Genomic DNA, 15342 nt, shown 5'->3' on the forward strand with positions numbered 1-15342 from the left:
AAGTAGAATACAAATAAAATACCAAAAATATAAAGAATATAAAACTGATTTATAGACCTTTTAAATTTTGTTTTGTTATTTAAAATTTTTTTAATTGAAGTGTAATTGATTTACAATGTTTTAGGTATATAGCAAAGTGATTCAGTTATACATATATATATTTTTTTCAGATTCTTTCCATTATACACTATTACAAGATGTTGAATATACTTCCCTGTGCTCTACAATAGGTCCTTGTTGTTTATCTATTTTATTTATAGTAGTGTTTATCTGTTAATCCCAAATTCCTAATTTATCCCTCTGCCCTTTTCCCTTTGGTAACCATAAATTTGTTTTCTGTGTTTGTGAATCTATTTCTGTTTTGTAAATAAGTTCATTTGTATCATTTTTTTTAGATTCCACATGTAAGTGATATCATGATATTTGTCTTTATCTGACTTACTTCACTCAGTATGATAATCCCTAGGTCCATCCATGGAAATGGCATTATTACATTCTTTTTCATGGCTGAATAATATGCCATTGTGTATGTGTGTGTGTGTAGATAAATACCAGTTCTTCTTTATCCATTCATCTGTCAATGGACATTTAGGGTGCTTCCATGTTCATAGATCTTTTCTTCAGTTCATGTTACTGAACCAAAGTTGGGTCAACTCACCATGCACAGTAAAGCCAATCTACTGGCACTGGGTTGTGGTGAAGGAAAGTACAGCATTTATTGCAAAGCCAAGCAAGGACTATGGGCAGCTAATGATCAAAAGACCCCAACTCCCCAATGGCTTAAAGGCAGGATGAGAGAGGGTTGTGGGGTGCTTGATCAGCTCATGGACATTCTTCTGATTGGTTGGTGCTGAGGTAATTGGGAGTCAACATCATCAGCATTCTGGTTCCAGCCTGTCTGGGGTCAATGTACTTGTGGTCAGCATGCAGTTGACTTCTTTCACCTGGTGGGGGTTTCAGTATCTGCAAAACAGCCCAAGGATATGGCTCAGAATATTATCTATAGCCCTTGAGGAGGAGCTAAACTTCCTTGACTTTGTTTAATGGTTATTAACTATTATTATTTTGTTTTGCTTGACTGTTTTCTTTTGTTTCTGCATTTTCTCACTTCTCTGATTAAATTTGCTCTTTGGAACTCTTGGAAGGCCTAGGAGGCTAAAGTTTTTCTACAGACAAAAGGCAGGCAGAGGACATGGGGACAGGGGTTCTGTCCTGGGAAGGCCCCATAGGGTCCTGCTCAGTTATAATCCCCCCCTTTTCTTTGCTACTCCACAGTCTTGAGGGGAAACAGGTGCAGGACAAGAAAGGGAATAAAGTTCTGGATTGAGAGGTTAATCATAAACTCAGCAGAGGAACTCAGTTTTAAGGGGACTCAGTTTCACTCAGAGATAATAATGTTAACATTTTGGTTTATTTTAATCTTCTTACAACTTCATATAATGCATTTATTTGAGTTATGATAGTTCTGATCAAATTGTGAAGAAATATATATATATCTTATTTTTCACAATATTTTGTCAAAAACTTTCTGCATATGATTAAAAGCTATTTTAAAATTAAGTTTAGTGGCTGGATATTATTCAGTCCTAAGGCCCATCCTTCTAATCAGTAGCCTATAAAGACAGTTGAATTATTTCCAGTTTTTTGCTGTGATGAGGTACTGTGTGCTCTGGAGCTCGCTTTTTCGAGGATGCCCATCTGTGCCCTTGTGGTTACTCTCAAGCACGTGCTCTTTCTCTATCTCTGTCTCTCTCAATACATTTCTGGTAGTAGAATTCCTAGGTCAAAAAGTATGCACAGGGCTTCCCTGGTGGCGCAGTGGTTGAGAATCCGCCTGCCGATGCAGGGGACACGGGTTCGTGCCCTGGTCCGGGAAGATCCCACATGCCGTGGAGCAACTGAGCCCGTGAGCCATGGCCGCTGAGCCTGTGCGTCCGGAGCCTGTGCTCCGCAACGGGAGAGGCCACAACAGTGAGAGGCCCGCATACCGAAAAAAAAAAAAAAAAAAAGTATGCACATTTTCATTTTGAATCTTTTTTTTTTTTTTTTTTTGACTAGGCCGCACGGCTTGTGGGATCTCAGGTCCCTGACCAGAGATTGAGATTGAACCCTGGGCCACGTCAGTGAAAGCGTCAAGTCCTAACCACTGGACCTCCAAAGAATTCCCCATTTTGAATCTCATTACCAAATGTTTGCACGACTTACACACCTACTAACTGTGTATGAGGGCTGGTTTTCCTGCCTCCACCCTAGCACTGGCCTTTAGCAATCTTTAAATGGTGATTTTTTTTTGAGGAATAATTGACTTTAAATGGTTATTTTATGACTAAGAGAGGTTAAAAATCTTTTCATATAGTAATTTTATTAGCCAAGTATATTTTAGCATTGTGACTGTCTCATATCATTTGCCCACTTTTAATTTTTGATAGTGGCAAGATACACATACCATAAAATTTACCATCTTTGGGAATTCCCTGGCAATTCAGTGGTTAGGACTTGGTGCTTTCACTGCTGTGGCCTCGGGTGCAGTCCGTGGTCAGGGAACTAAGATCCCACAAGCCACGCAGCATGGCCAAAAAAAAAAAAAATTTTTTTTTTAATCTTAACCATCTTTAAGTGTAAGGTCCAGTAGTGTTAATTATATTCACAGTGTTGTGCAACTGATATCCACAACTTTTTTATCTTGCAAATCTGAAACTCTGTATCCATTGAACAACAACTCACCATTTCCCCTTCCCTTATATAAGTGGAATCATATAGTATTTGTATTTTAATGACTGATTTATTTCATTTAGCGTAATGTTTTCAAGGTTCATTCATGTTACAGGATGTATCAGAATTTCCTTCCTTTTTAAGGTTGAATAATACTCCATTGTATGTATATACTACATTTTGTTTATCCATTCATCCACGGGTAGACACTTGAGTTGCTCCTACCTCTTGGCTATTGTGAGTAATGCTGCTATGAACACTGGCGTATGTCCTTTCCCAGTTTTTAACTAGGCTACTTTTTTTGGCTACGCTGGGTTTTCATTGCTGCGCAGGCTTTCTCTAGTTGCAGTGAGCAGGGACTATTCTTCATTGTGGTGCCTGGGTTTCTTATTGTAGTGGCTTCTCTTGTTGCGGAGCGGGGGCTCAGTAGTTGGAGTTCGTGGGCTCTAGAGTGCAGGCTCGGTAGTTGTGACGCACAGGCTTAGTTGGCCCACAGCATGTGGGATCTTCCCGGACCAGGGATCGAACTCATGTTTGCTGCATTGGCAGGCAGATTCTTAACCACTGGACTACCAGGGAAGTCCCTAACTAGGCTACTTTTAATTTAAAATATGTATTTGTAGTATGTCTATGTTTTTATTATTAGAAACAATAACTAATGTTTATTATGAAAGGCCAAGCATTCTGCTCAGTTTTGTCTGATGTTAAAACCCAAAATCCATAGGCTTCCCTGGTGGCGCAGTGGTTGAGAGTCCACCTGCCGATGCAGGGGACATGGGTTCGTGCCCCGGTCCGGGAAGATCCCGCATGCCGCGGAGTGGCTAGGCCCATGAGCCATGGCCGCTGAGCCTGAGCGTCCGGAGCCTGTGCTCCGCAACGGGAGAGGCCACAACAGTGAGAGGCCCGCGTACCACAAAAAAATAAAAATAAAAACAAAAAAAACAAAAAAACAAACAAAAAAACACCAAAATCCAGGGTTCCCTGGTGGCGCAGTGGTTGAGAATCCGCCTGCGGATGCAGGGGACATGGGTTCGTGCACTGGTCCGGGATGATCGCACATGCCACGGAGTGGCTGGGCCCATGAGCCATGGCCACTGAGCCTGTGCGTCCGGAGCCTATGCCCCTCAACGGGAGAGGCCACAACAGTAAGAGGCCCGCATACCACAAACAAACAAACAAAAACCCCCAAATCCAGGGACTTCTGTGGTGGAGCAGTGGTTAAAAATCTGCCTGCCAAGGCAGGGGACACAGGTTCAAGCCCTGGTCCAGGAAAGTCCCACATGCCGCAGAGCAATGAAGCCTGTGCACCACAACTACTGAGCCTGTGCTCTAGAGCCCATGTGCCAGAACTGCTGAGCCCTTGTGCCACAACTACTGAAACCCGTGCACCTAGAGCCTGCCGTCTGCAACAAGAGAAGCCACCGCAATGAGAAGCCCGCACACCACAATGAAGAGTAGCCCCTGCTCGCCACAACTAGAGAAAGCCCGTGCACAGCAATGAAGACCTGATGCAGCCAAAAATAAATTTTAAGAAAACACGAAAGGGCTTCCCTGGTGGCACAGTGGTTAAGAATCCACCTGCCAAGACTGGGGATGTGGGTTCGAGCCCTGGACCAGGAAGATCCCACATGCCGCGGAGCAACGAAGCCCGTGTGCCGCAGCTACTGAGCCTGCACTCTAGAGCCTGCGAGCCACAACTACTGAGCCCACGCGCCACAACTACTGAAGCCCGCGTGCCTAGAGCCCATGCTCCGCAACAAGAGAAGCCACTGCATGAGAAGCCCGTGCACCGCAACGAAGAGTAGCCCCCACTCGCTGCAACCAGAGGAAAGCCCGCGTGCAGCAACAAAGACCCAACACAGCCAAAAAAAACCATGAAAAAACAAAATCCATATGCTGCCAACTCTCTCTCATATGCATATTGTATCATACAGGCTATTTACCGAATCTGTATATTGCAGATATCTTCCCACTTTGTCTTGTGTATTTAAACTTTATGAAGTTTTCTATTTTATTGAGGTTATGTATGTGCAAACTTATATTTAATTCTTACTTTGGTAAGATGCTTAGAAAGTCTTTCTTTTCTTGGGAATTCCCTGGTGGTCCAGTGGTTAGGACTCTGGGCTTCCACTGCAGGGGGTGCAGGGAACTAAGATTCTGCAAGCCGTTAGGCACAGCCAAAAAAAAAGTATTTTTCTTCAAAATTATTATAAGCATAATCATCTGTATTTTTCTACATATGGTTTATGATTTAATTTGAATATTTTAATCTATCTGATTTTTTAAAATGTAAAGTAGGAGGAAGGAAGGAAGCATTTTTTTTTCCTTCTTTCCAGTGGTGAGCCAATTTTCTAAGTATTCTTTATTAGGTAATTGATCTTTTCCCCCAGCTATATGAAATGCTACCTTTATCATATACTTTTTTTTTTTTTTTGGCCGCACTGCACAGTATGAGGGATCTGAGTTCCCCGAACCCAAGCCCCCTCCAGTGGAAGCTCGGATTCTTGACCACTGGACCACCTGGGGAAGTCCCTATCATATTCTTTTATGTACGTAGGTCCTATATTCCTGGTATAAAACCAATTTAGTTATTGTGTATGTTCTTTTAATATTCTACTAGATTCGGGTCATAAAGGTTTTATAGGCTTAGTTAAGAGATTTGCTTTTTTTTTTTGGCGGTACGCGGGCCTCTCACTGTTGTGGCCTCTCCCGTTGCGGAGCACAGGCTCTGGACGTGCAGGCTCAGCGACCATGGCTCACGGGCCCAGCCGCTCCGCGGCATGTGGGATCCTCCCGAACCAGGGCACGAACCTGTGTCCCTTGCATCGGCAGGTGGACTCTCAACTACTGCACCACCAGGGAAGCCCGAGATTTGCATTTTTGTTCATAAGTAAGATTAATCTATAATACTTTTTTTGGCAACAGAGTTTTGCAACCTTTGTAAAATGAACTAAGAAGCTTCTCTACTTTTTCTGTGCTAACTTATGTTAGTATTTAACATAAACTCATGTATTTCCGTATATTTTTCTTATCAAAGAAATGTGGCTCTCCTCAAAAGATGTTAATTAAGCTCTGCAGGGCTTCTGTGAGGATTGTAGCATTAATGTTTTAACGTGCTTGAGCTACAAGGGAGTGGACAGTCACCTTTTGCCCTAAGGCAGACTGTCTTGGACAGATATTTTGATAACTAGGTCAATAACAATGAAGTTCTCATGAAATATTGAAGCTAGCCTTGTGAAGGACTCTGTTATTTGTTTAAGACAGTGCTGCTGGGCTCCCCTGGTGGCGCAGTGGTTGAGAGTCCGCCTGCTGACGTAGGGGACACGGGTTCGTGCCCCGGTCCGGGAGGATCCCACGTGCCGCGGAGCCGCTGGGCCCGTGAGCCGTGGCCGCTGAGCCTGCGCGTCCGGAGCCTGTGCTCCGTGACCGGAGAGGCCACAACGGTGAGAGGCCCGCGTACCGCAAAAAAAAAAAAAAAAAAAAAAAAAAGACAGTGCTGCTAGGGAATTCCCTGGTGGTCCAGTGGTTACTTTCACTGCACCAAGGGCTTGGGTTTGTTCCATGGTCAGGGAAGTAAGATCCCACAAGCCGAGCAGCCAAAAAATAAAATAAAATGAAATGAAATGTAAAGTAAAATAAAATAGCACTGCTAGCACTATTACAATAGCAAAGACATGGAAACAACGCAAGTGCCCATCAACAGATGACTGGTTTAAGATGTGGTCAGTGTGTGTATGTATGTGTGTGTGTGTGTATATATATATATATATATATATATATATATATATATATATATATAAAATAGAATATTACTCAGCCATAAAAAAGAATGAAATTGTTGCCTTTTGCAACAACATGGATGGACCTAGAGAATCTCATACTATGTGAAGTAAGTCAGACAAAGACAAATACAATATGATATCACAATACAGAATCTAAAAAATATTACAAATGAATCTATGTAAAAAACAGAAACAGACTCACAGTCATAGAAAACAAACTTATGGTTACTGAAGGGGAAATGGAGGCAGGGGGAGGGAAAAATTAGTAGTATGGGATTAACAGATACAAACTACTATACATATAATAGATAATAAAGACTTACTATATAACACAGGGAACTAAATTCAATCTCTTGTAATAACCTATAGTGGAAAACAATCTAAAATATATATATATAAACTGAATCACTTTGTTCTATACCCAAAACTAACACAATATTGTAAATCAACTATACTTTATAAATAAATAAAAAGAAAGCACTGCTAGTCACAGATCTTTTGAAAATGGTATTTTGAATTTAAGAGTTGTTTGGTGATAACAGTAGTCTAGTTCATAGATACCACTTTTTTCCCTTACGTGTGTGGTTCCCAACCAGATTTCAAGATGTCTAACTTCTATTTCACAAAACAAAATGCAGATATTTTGTTTCCAGATTACATATGCATGTATGTTTATGTATATGTGTATATGAGTATATATGTTACATAATACTTCTTTCTTTCGAGGAGAGAGTTTATAAAAATCAAACTGGTAGACAGCCTTCAGGAATAGCTGCAGTTCACATCATGACCTCCTTCTTCCACACAACCCGGTATTTTGTTCTCCCTCCATCTCAGATACCTCTGTGTTCTCAGTTATTGCTTGCTGGGTTTTAATAAGATAATTTTTACAAATAGTGTTACTTCTTTCTGTTTTAAAAATACCAAACTTGGGGACTTCCCTGGTGGCGCAGTGGTTGAGAATCCGCCTGCCGATGCAGGGGACACGGGTTCGTGCCCCGGTCCGGGAAGATCCCACATGCCGCAGAGCGGCTGGGCCCGTGAGCCATGGCCGCTGAGCCTGCGCGTCTGGAGCCTGTGCTCCGCAACAGGAGAGGCCACAACAGTGAGAGGCCCGAGTACACAAAAAAGATACCAAACTTGGGAATTCCCTGGTGGTCCAGTGGTTTAGGACCGAGTGCTTTCACTGCGGTGGGCCCAGAATCCATCCCTGGTGGAGGAACTAAGATCCTGCAAAAGCTGTGTGGTGCAGCTGGAAAAAAAAAAAAAAAAAAAAAAAAAAAAAAAATATATATATATATATATATATATATATATATATATAAAACTCTGGCTAATTTATTTTGGTGGAGGAGAGACTACCAGAAGAGTCCTTCTGTAAGATAAAAAGACTTGGGAAGTAGGGTGGTTCTAGTGTGATTTTGGAGAGACAACTGAAGAACAGTTAAACTTGGAAACTCCAATTCTAATATACACTGACGCAGGAAGGAGAGGATTAAGAAGAATGATAATATTGATTATGTGGATGTGGAATATGTGATACATTAACCACTATCTGAGATGGGATTTGCTCTTTTCGAAGCGGCTAATACAGTGTAGGAGGGCCCAGGAGTTTTTAAAAAAATTTTATTTAATTAATTTATTTTTGGCTGCGTTGGGTCTTCGTTGCTGTGCGTGGGCTTTCTCTAGTTGCGGCGAGCAGGAGCTACTCTTCATTGCGATGCACGTGCTTCTCATTGCGGTGGCTTCTCTTGTTGCAGAGCACAGACTCTAGGTGCGCGGGCTTCAGTAGTTGTGGCTGCGGACCCAGCAGTTGTGGCACATGGGCTCAGTAGTTGTGGCTCAGGGGCTCTAGAGCGCAGGCTCAGTAGTTGTGGTGCACGGGCTTCGTTGCTCCGCGGCATGTGGGATCTTCCTGGACCGGAGATCAAACCCGTGTCCCCTGCATTGGCAGGCGGGTTCCCAACCACTGTGCAACCAGGGAAGTCCCCAGGAGCTTCTTGTAGGATAGACTGATTCTTCAATAGTCTTGTTTTGGACTTCAGACACCCATGAAAAAGCAAACGAATGACCCTGTGCTTGTAGTGTTGGGCGCAACAGGGTTTAAGGATAAGTCGAAACACAACTTAGTCTTGCTTAGGAGAGGAGACACTCTTGATCACAAAAGTGATTTCCAAGAGTGAGGGTCATCACACTCCAGCTGAACAGACCACCTACGGCTTATCCAAATACCTGCCGTAGGAGGGGGCGTTTTGTGAGTTTTCCACTTACTTGGTTCAAAATTAGAATTAGTGTTTGTGCAACTGCTCTTGCAAGTGAGGGTGATCATATGCCGCATATTTGAAAGAGCATATTTTGTACTTGTGCTTGAATCTTTGAACTGACAGCCTATTTTTAGCACTACCTGGTCTGAATTTTTTAATGTACTTTTGCCAAATTTCATCTTTTCAGACTTGCTCTTTCTGTTACGTGAATATCGGCTTGCTGAACTGCGCCAAAATCACAGCGACGTCATTAGCTCCAAGCCCTTGAAGGAAGGAATGAATTTGTTACCTTTATATCCGTAGAGTGTCTTTGCCTTTAAGTTTCATTCCACTAACTAGGAAAAGGACGCTGTGAATGACATCAGCAAAAGGGGTGTGGAACATGTAGATAAGAGCAGTGACTGCCGGTAATGCTTACACTAGGTATTGTATTTCCTAAGATTTGGCAATATTTAGATATACAAAATATTGCTGCATGGTAATTATAGTTTGGAGACTCTATTCCAGAAGTGGGGGGGGTGGGTTGTAAAAATGCATGAGAAAAGTGACCCTTTCTTTAGAATGATTTGAATCGGAGGGTTAGGTACCAGCGAGTCCTAACAACTCATACTTACCTGGCAGGGGAGATACCATGATCACGAAGGTGGTTTTCCCAGGGCGAGGCTTATCCATTGCACTCCGGATGTGCTGACCCCTGCGATTTCCCCAAATGTGGGAAACTCGACTGCATAATTTGTGGTAGTGGGGGACTGCGTTCGCGCTCTCCCCTGTTTCTTTGGTTTGTTAACGGAAGTTTCGTATCACAGCATTATTGTTGTAGGTGTTGGGGAGTTTTCGGTTGTTAGTGATAGGATTCTCAGAAAAAGTTTGTATTAGTTTTTCTATTACGGGGGAGGGGGTTTGGGTTTATCTTTGTACTTTGCCTGTGATCGTTAAAAATAGGGATAGGTGATTTACTAGAGATGGTGCCGAAGTAAAAATGTACCCACGTTTTCGAAGCAGGTAGAGCGAGCGTTGATGGGGTCTTACATTGGTGTTGAGGAATCGGGGTGGAGAGTGAGTTTTATGTTTTCGGGCGAAGGGATGATTAACTTCTGCTCCGCGGGGTTTTCTCAAAGGATGATTAACTTCTGCTCCGCGGGGTTTTTTCAAAGCAAGAAGACCCATTTAGTTTGTGGCAGTGAAATGAATGTTAATTTTATTCGGTTTTTTCCTGATTTTGTGTATGGTAAAAAAACGAGAATTAAGGTTTAATTATGATTGATTTAGTTTCAATTTACCTGGTTTCTTGAGGGCGTTGAAATAACCAGGTTGCTCTTTTTTTAAGTAGCTATTTTTCTTTGCGCTAGCTGAATTTGGGACTTTTGAACCGTTTTAAGAGATCCGTCTCTCCTTTATTATATAATGAATGCTACATCTGGGTTGGATGTGGGTATTTTTAAAGGCCCCCTACTAGTGTCTTCTGTAAACTAGAATATATCTGCAAACAACTGCTATTCCTGTATGTGCTGCTGATTCCTTGGGGTTCAGTTTAAGGGTATGGTATGTTCTGGTTCTCCTAGTTTCCAGATCTAGCTATTCTGAGGATTTCTAGTGACCTTCACACTCATGCTTACCTGTCTTGTAAGAGCAGTTCTTGCTGCTTCTCTTTTAGAACAAATCCTTGTCCATCTGTATTTGGTCACTTCCTGACCCTCAGCAATCTGACGGGGTTTACAGTGTCTCCAGGGGCCTGATATATAAAAATATGATCCCTCAATTGGCTTCTAAGTTTAAGTACTCACCTGATAATTAAAAAGTCACCTGAGTGCTGTTCTGGGACCTTTGTTTAAAACTGAACATGAGAGTCACAAAGTACAGATATTTTGCAGCATGCTTTTAAAATTTGTATCAAAATAACACATATACTTCATTTAGAAAATCAAGTAGTCCTTTTAGGTTTCTAAACTAAGTTCTTTGCCTACTTCTTCCTGTTCTCCAGGTCCCCTGCAGAGGGAGACACTTTCCACTCTAAAAACAACTAAAATTTGATTCTTCTGAAATTTATGAACCTCTGTTTCTAAACCAGAAATATCTAGATATTTAGATAATATCTAATTAGATATTTAAATAATATCTAAAATATTATCCTTTAATGTATCCATTTTTGACATTGCCTATTTTTGATAATGTAAATGAAGATTTAGCTCTCTTGCACCATTTCTTCTCTATTTTTCCTAATGTAGTTTAAAAACCATTTGGTTAAATCACTTGGTTAAATCAGTGTTCATATTATTCTTAGGCAAACATTATTCACAATTCACAGCAGAGCATTGTCATTGAATGTCATTGTTTCCTTTAATTTTATTTTCCCTCTGGTTAGTATTTTTCTCCTTCTGTTTTTTTTTTTTTTTTTTTTTTTTTTGGCCACGCAGTGCAGCATGCGGGATCTTAGTTCCCCGACCAGGGATTGAACCTGTGCCCCCTGCAGTGGAAGCATGGAATCCTAACACTGGACCACCAGGGAATTCTCCCCCTCTTTTAATTTTACCTTTTTTCATTTGGTTACTTTTCTTTTACCTATTCCTAATTCTTCCCACACTTTCCAGTAGCCTCTGGTTTTCCATAGGGTAAATCATATCAAGTAGTCTTATTAGTTTAAATGCAGGGTTTTTTTTTTTTCTTCTGGAGATCTGTCTACTTCTATTTTTTTCTACCTAAACCCATTGTTCTTTCAGATTGCTGCATAAGTGTAATAGTTTAAATGGGTATCAAATTCTAGGTTGGAGTTAAATTTTTCTTCATGATTTCAAATACATCACTTTTTTGACTTATAGCCTCTAGAAGCTATTGAGAAGACTTTCTAATTCCTTATACTGTTTACATGACATATGTGACTGATCTTTTCATTTTCAGAAAAGTTGAAGAATTATCTCTTTATTTTCATTTTTTGTAATTTCCTAATGATGTGTATCTTATAGCCATTCATTGTATGGGGCACTTGATGAGGACCCTTTCAACTAGAAAGTCTTCCATATTGAGAAATTGTCGTGAATTATTTCATTGGTGATTTCCTCCCCTTGGTTTTTTTGTAGTTATTTAATTAAATTAATTTATTAATTTATTTATTTTTGGCTGCATTGGATCTTCATTGCTGTGCACAGGCTTTCTCTAGTTGCGGCGAGTGGGGGGTACTCTTTGTTGCAGTGTGCAGGCTTCTCATTGCAGTGGCTTCTTGTTGCGGAGCACAGGCTCTAGGTGTGTGGGCTTCAGTAGTTGTGGCATGCAGGCTCAGTAGTTGTGGGTCTCGGGTTCTAGAGTGCAGCTTCAGTAGTTGTGGCACATGGGCTTAGTTGTTCCACAGCATGTGGGATCTTCTCAGACCAGGGCTCGAACTCATATCCCCTGCATTGACAGGCGGATTCTTAACCACTGTGCCACCTGGGAAGTCCCCTCCCCTTGGTTTTTAATTTTTCTAGAACTCTCCATATTTGGTTATTTGAACTCCTACAATGGTCCTCTAATTAGGGGGAAAAAATCTATTTTCCATCTATTAATCTTTTTTGCTGAACCCACGTATTCCGTTTTGTATTTCTACAATCATATCTTTAAGAACTCTTTTTTTGTTGTTTTTAGTTTCTGCTTTGTATAACTTCTTGTACTTATCTTTCAGATGCAAAATCTTCTTATATCTGTGAAGATTTTGATGCTTGTTTTTCATTTTCTTTTTTAGTTTTCTTCCTTTTGCATAGTCTGTCTCCTCCATATTGTCTTCTTTTGGTTGTTTGGCTGAGCTGCTATTATGATTGTTTCCTCATGTTAACAATTAGGGAGCTGGCCAAGGTGAGGTTGTATGGTCTTTCTGTTTCCCTGCAGTGATCTCCCTACACCTTTGTAGAGGAAGCCCATGTCAACATCTTTGGGACTTTGTTCTAGGGTGTTCAGATTACTCAGAGGAAACTTTCAGTATCCTGGAAGGTAAAGGCTTGGTTGCTAGTGTTCTGGAAACCAAATGGAGGATGAGAGGGAGGAGGTCTCAGCATTTAGCCTTTGGAATGCATGTGTACATCCTCTTTTCAGTAACTGTTTAAACTTTCACCTGAGCTTCAAGTCTTCTCCAGAGGACCTCAGTTGTACCTTCCTCCTGTCTTTCTCACCACTCTAGATAGTGTTAGGGTGGGCCGGTTATCCAGCAGCATGGGGAGAGAAGGGTTTGGACATCTCTTCTGAGACAGCTTTCCATCAGCCTGGTTTCTTAGTATTCTCTCATTTTACCTGGTTCTAGAGGTTCTGGCACTGTTAAATCTGGAGTTTTTTGAGTATTCTGCAGTGTCAGTTGGGTTAGTTTTCAGCTTTCCCCAGAACTGGCTTAAGATTTGGGGGTCCCTGGTCTAGTTCAGTCATTTCTCATTTATAACTGTCAAAAATATGTTGCTCCTGTCCCTTCTGTCCTCTCCATCCTTGAAAGTTGTTGCCTTTTAAAAATTCCTTTTCTGAAGTTTTTGTGGGGTTTTGGAAGGGAGTGAAACTTATAGATGTTCAATATACCATCTCTATCCAGAGCCCAGAATTATTTACAGTAGTGAAAAATTGAACCAACCTAAATGTCCAGAAATAAGGGGAATGATTATATGAATTAATAATCCAGTCACAAAATGGACTGTCATGCAGAAATTTAAAATTATGCTTCCTGTAGGTTTTTAAAGAGAGTATGAAGTTAATGGGTAAAGTAATATATGTAGTAATTATATGTTGTGCTATTTTGGCTTTTTTTTTTTTCTGGCCATGCCATGTGGCTTGTGGGATCTCAGTTCCCCAACCAGGCATAGAACCCAGGCCCCTGCAGTGGAAGCATGGAGTCTTAACCACTGGACTGCCAGGGAATTCCCATATTTCAACTATTATAAAAGAAACAAACAAGAAAAACCCTGCATTATACAATAAAAATGTTTAAAAAATAATAAAAAGAATGAAATACACAAAATCATTACTACTGAAAAAAAAAAAAAGAAAAACCCTGCTCTAGAGGCCTGCAGTCTAGTGGGTGAAGTAGCTCTGAATGCCAGGCAGAGAAAAAGTGAGGCAGTAATATAGGCACAGTCTAGACTGTGCTCAGGGTCACACACAGGTGTTACTGTATCCTAAGACTGACTGACAGAAACCAGGCCAATCTCTGGTACAACTCCAAAATGATTTTCCCAGGGTTATAGTGCTGTCTTAGTCGTTCCGGTGGCTGCTTTTCACCCTTAGCTCCATGGATAAGCAGTGACAAAGAAGTGACTTTAGGCTCCAGTGATTGAGGCAGGTGTTGGTTCATGGCCTGATGTAAAAAACTTCACACACACACACACAAAATAGAGAGGCTGCAGTCTGTAGAGACCTTTTTCTCTGAGTTGTGGTGGAGTCTCTTGTACTACTGGGAATAGATGTTTAACTTTGCTAGAGTATGGAAACAACTCAGTCTGTGTGCTTTTTTAATCCCCCCCTTTAAAAGCAACCATTTCAGAACCTAAGGCTGATCCATTCAAAATTGTCATTTCAGACCTGAAACCATAAAGCTCCTACAAAAGAACATAAGCAGAACACTCTTTGGCATATATCGTTAAGTGAGGGACTTCCCTGGTGGCACAGTGGTAAAGTCTCTTTGCTCCCAATGTGGGGGGCCCAGGTTCAATCCCTGGTCAGGGAACTAGATCACACATGTGTGCCGCAATCAAGAATTCTCATGCCACAACTAAGGAGCCTGTGAGCTGCAACTAAGACCTGGCACAGCAAATAAAAATAAATAAATAAATGCTTTAAAAAAAATCATACTGATATTTTTTAAAGGTCTGTCTACTAAGGCAAAAGAAACAAAAGCAAAAGTAAGCACATGGGACCTAACTAAGCTCACAAACTTTTGCACAGCAAAGGAAACCATGGACAAAACAAAAAAGATAACCTAATGAATGGGAGAAAATATTTACAAATGATATGACCGATAAGAGGTTAATATCCAAAATATACATACAGCTTATACAACTCAATATCAAAAAGAACCCCACGGACTTCCCTGGTGGCACAGTGGTTAAGAATCCGCCTTTCAGGGCTTCCCTGGTGGAGCAGTGGTTGGGAGTCCGCCTGCCGATGTAGGGGACACGGGTTTGATCCCCAGTCCAGGAAGATCCCACATGACGTGGAGCGGCTAGGCCTGTGAGCCATGGCCACTGAGCCTGCACGTCTGGAGCCTGTGCTCCACAACAGGAGAGGCCACAACTGTGAGAGGCCTGTGTACCGCAGAAAAAAAAGAATCGGCCTGCCAATGCAGGGGACGTGGGTTCGAGCCCTGATCTGGGAAGATCCTTCGTGCCGCGGAGCAACTAAGCCCGTGCACCACAACTACTGAAGCCCGCATGCCTAGAGCCTGTGCTCCGCAACAAGAGAGGCCACCGCGATGAGAAGCCTGCACGCAGTAACAAAGACCCAACACAGCCAAAATAAATTAATTAATTAACAAAACAAAACCCCAATTTAAAAATGGGCAGAAGACATGAATAGATATTTTTCCAAATAAAATATACAGATGGCCAACAGGCATGTGAAAAGATACTCAGCACTGCTAATCA

General features: G+C 41.5%; 1 protein-coding gene and 1 non-coding gene across 9 annotated transcripts in view; both read left to right on the top strand.

Annotated features, from left to right (window-relative positions):
• Positions 1 to 15342, top strand: part of TEX14 (testis expressed 14, intercellular bridge forming factor) — a 168860-nt gene that overhangs the window by 59429 nt on the left and 94089 nt on the right. The gene's annotated exons all lie outside the window — the stretch shown is intronic.
• LOC131747211 (U1 spliceosomal RNA) lies at positions 9365 to 9528 on the top strand. Its single transcript, XR_009332835.1, has one exon. It is a non-coding gene; the product is annotated as a U1 spliceosomal RNA (small nuclear RNA).

Source organism: Kogia breviceps, chromosome 19 (genome assembly GCF_026419965.1).
Source record: "Kogia breviceps isolate mKogBre1 chromosome 19, mKogBre1 haplotype 1, whole genome shotgun sequence".
Lineage (NCBI taxonomy): Eukaryota > Metazoa > Chordata > Mammalia > Artiodactyla > Physeteridae > Kogia > Kogia breviceps.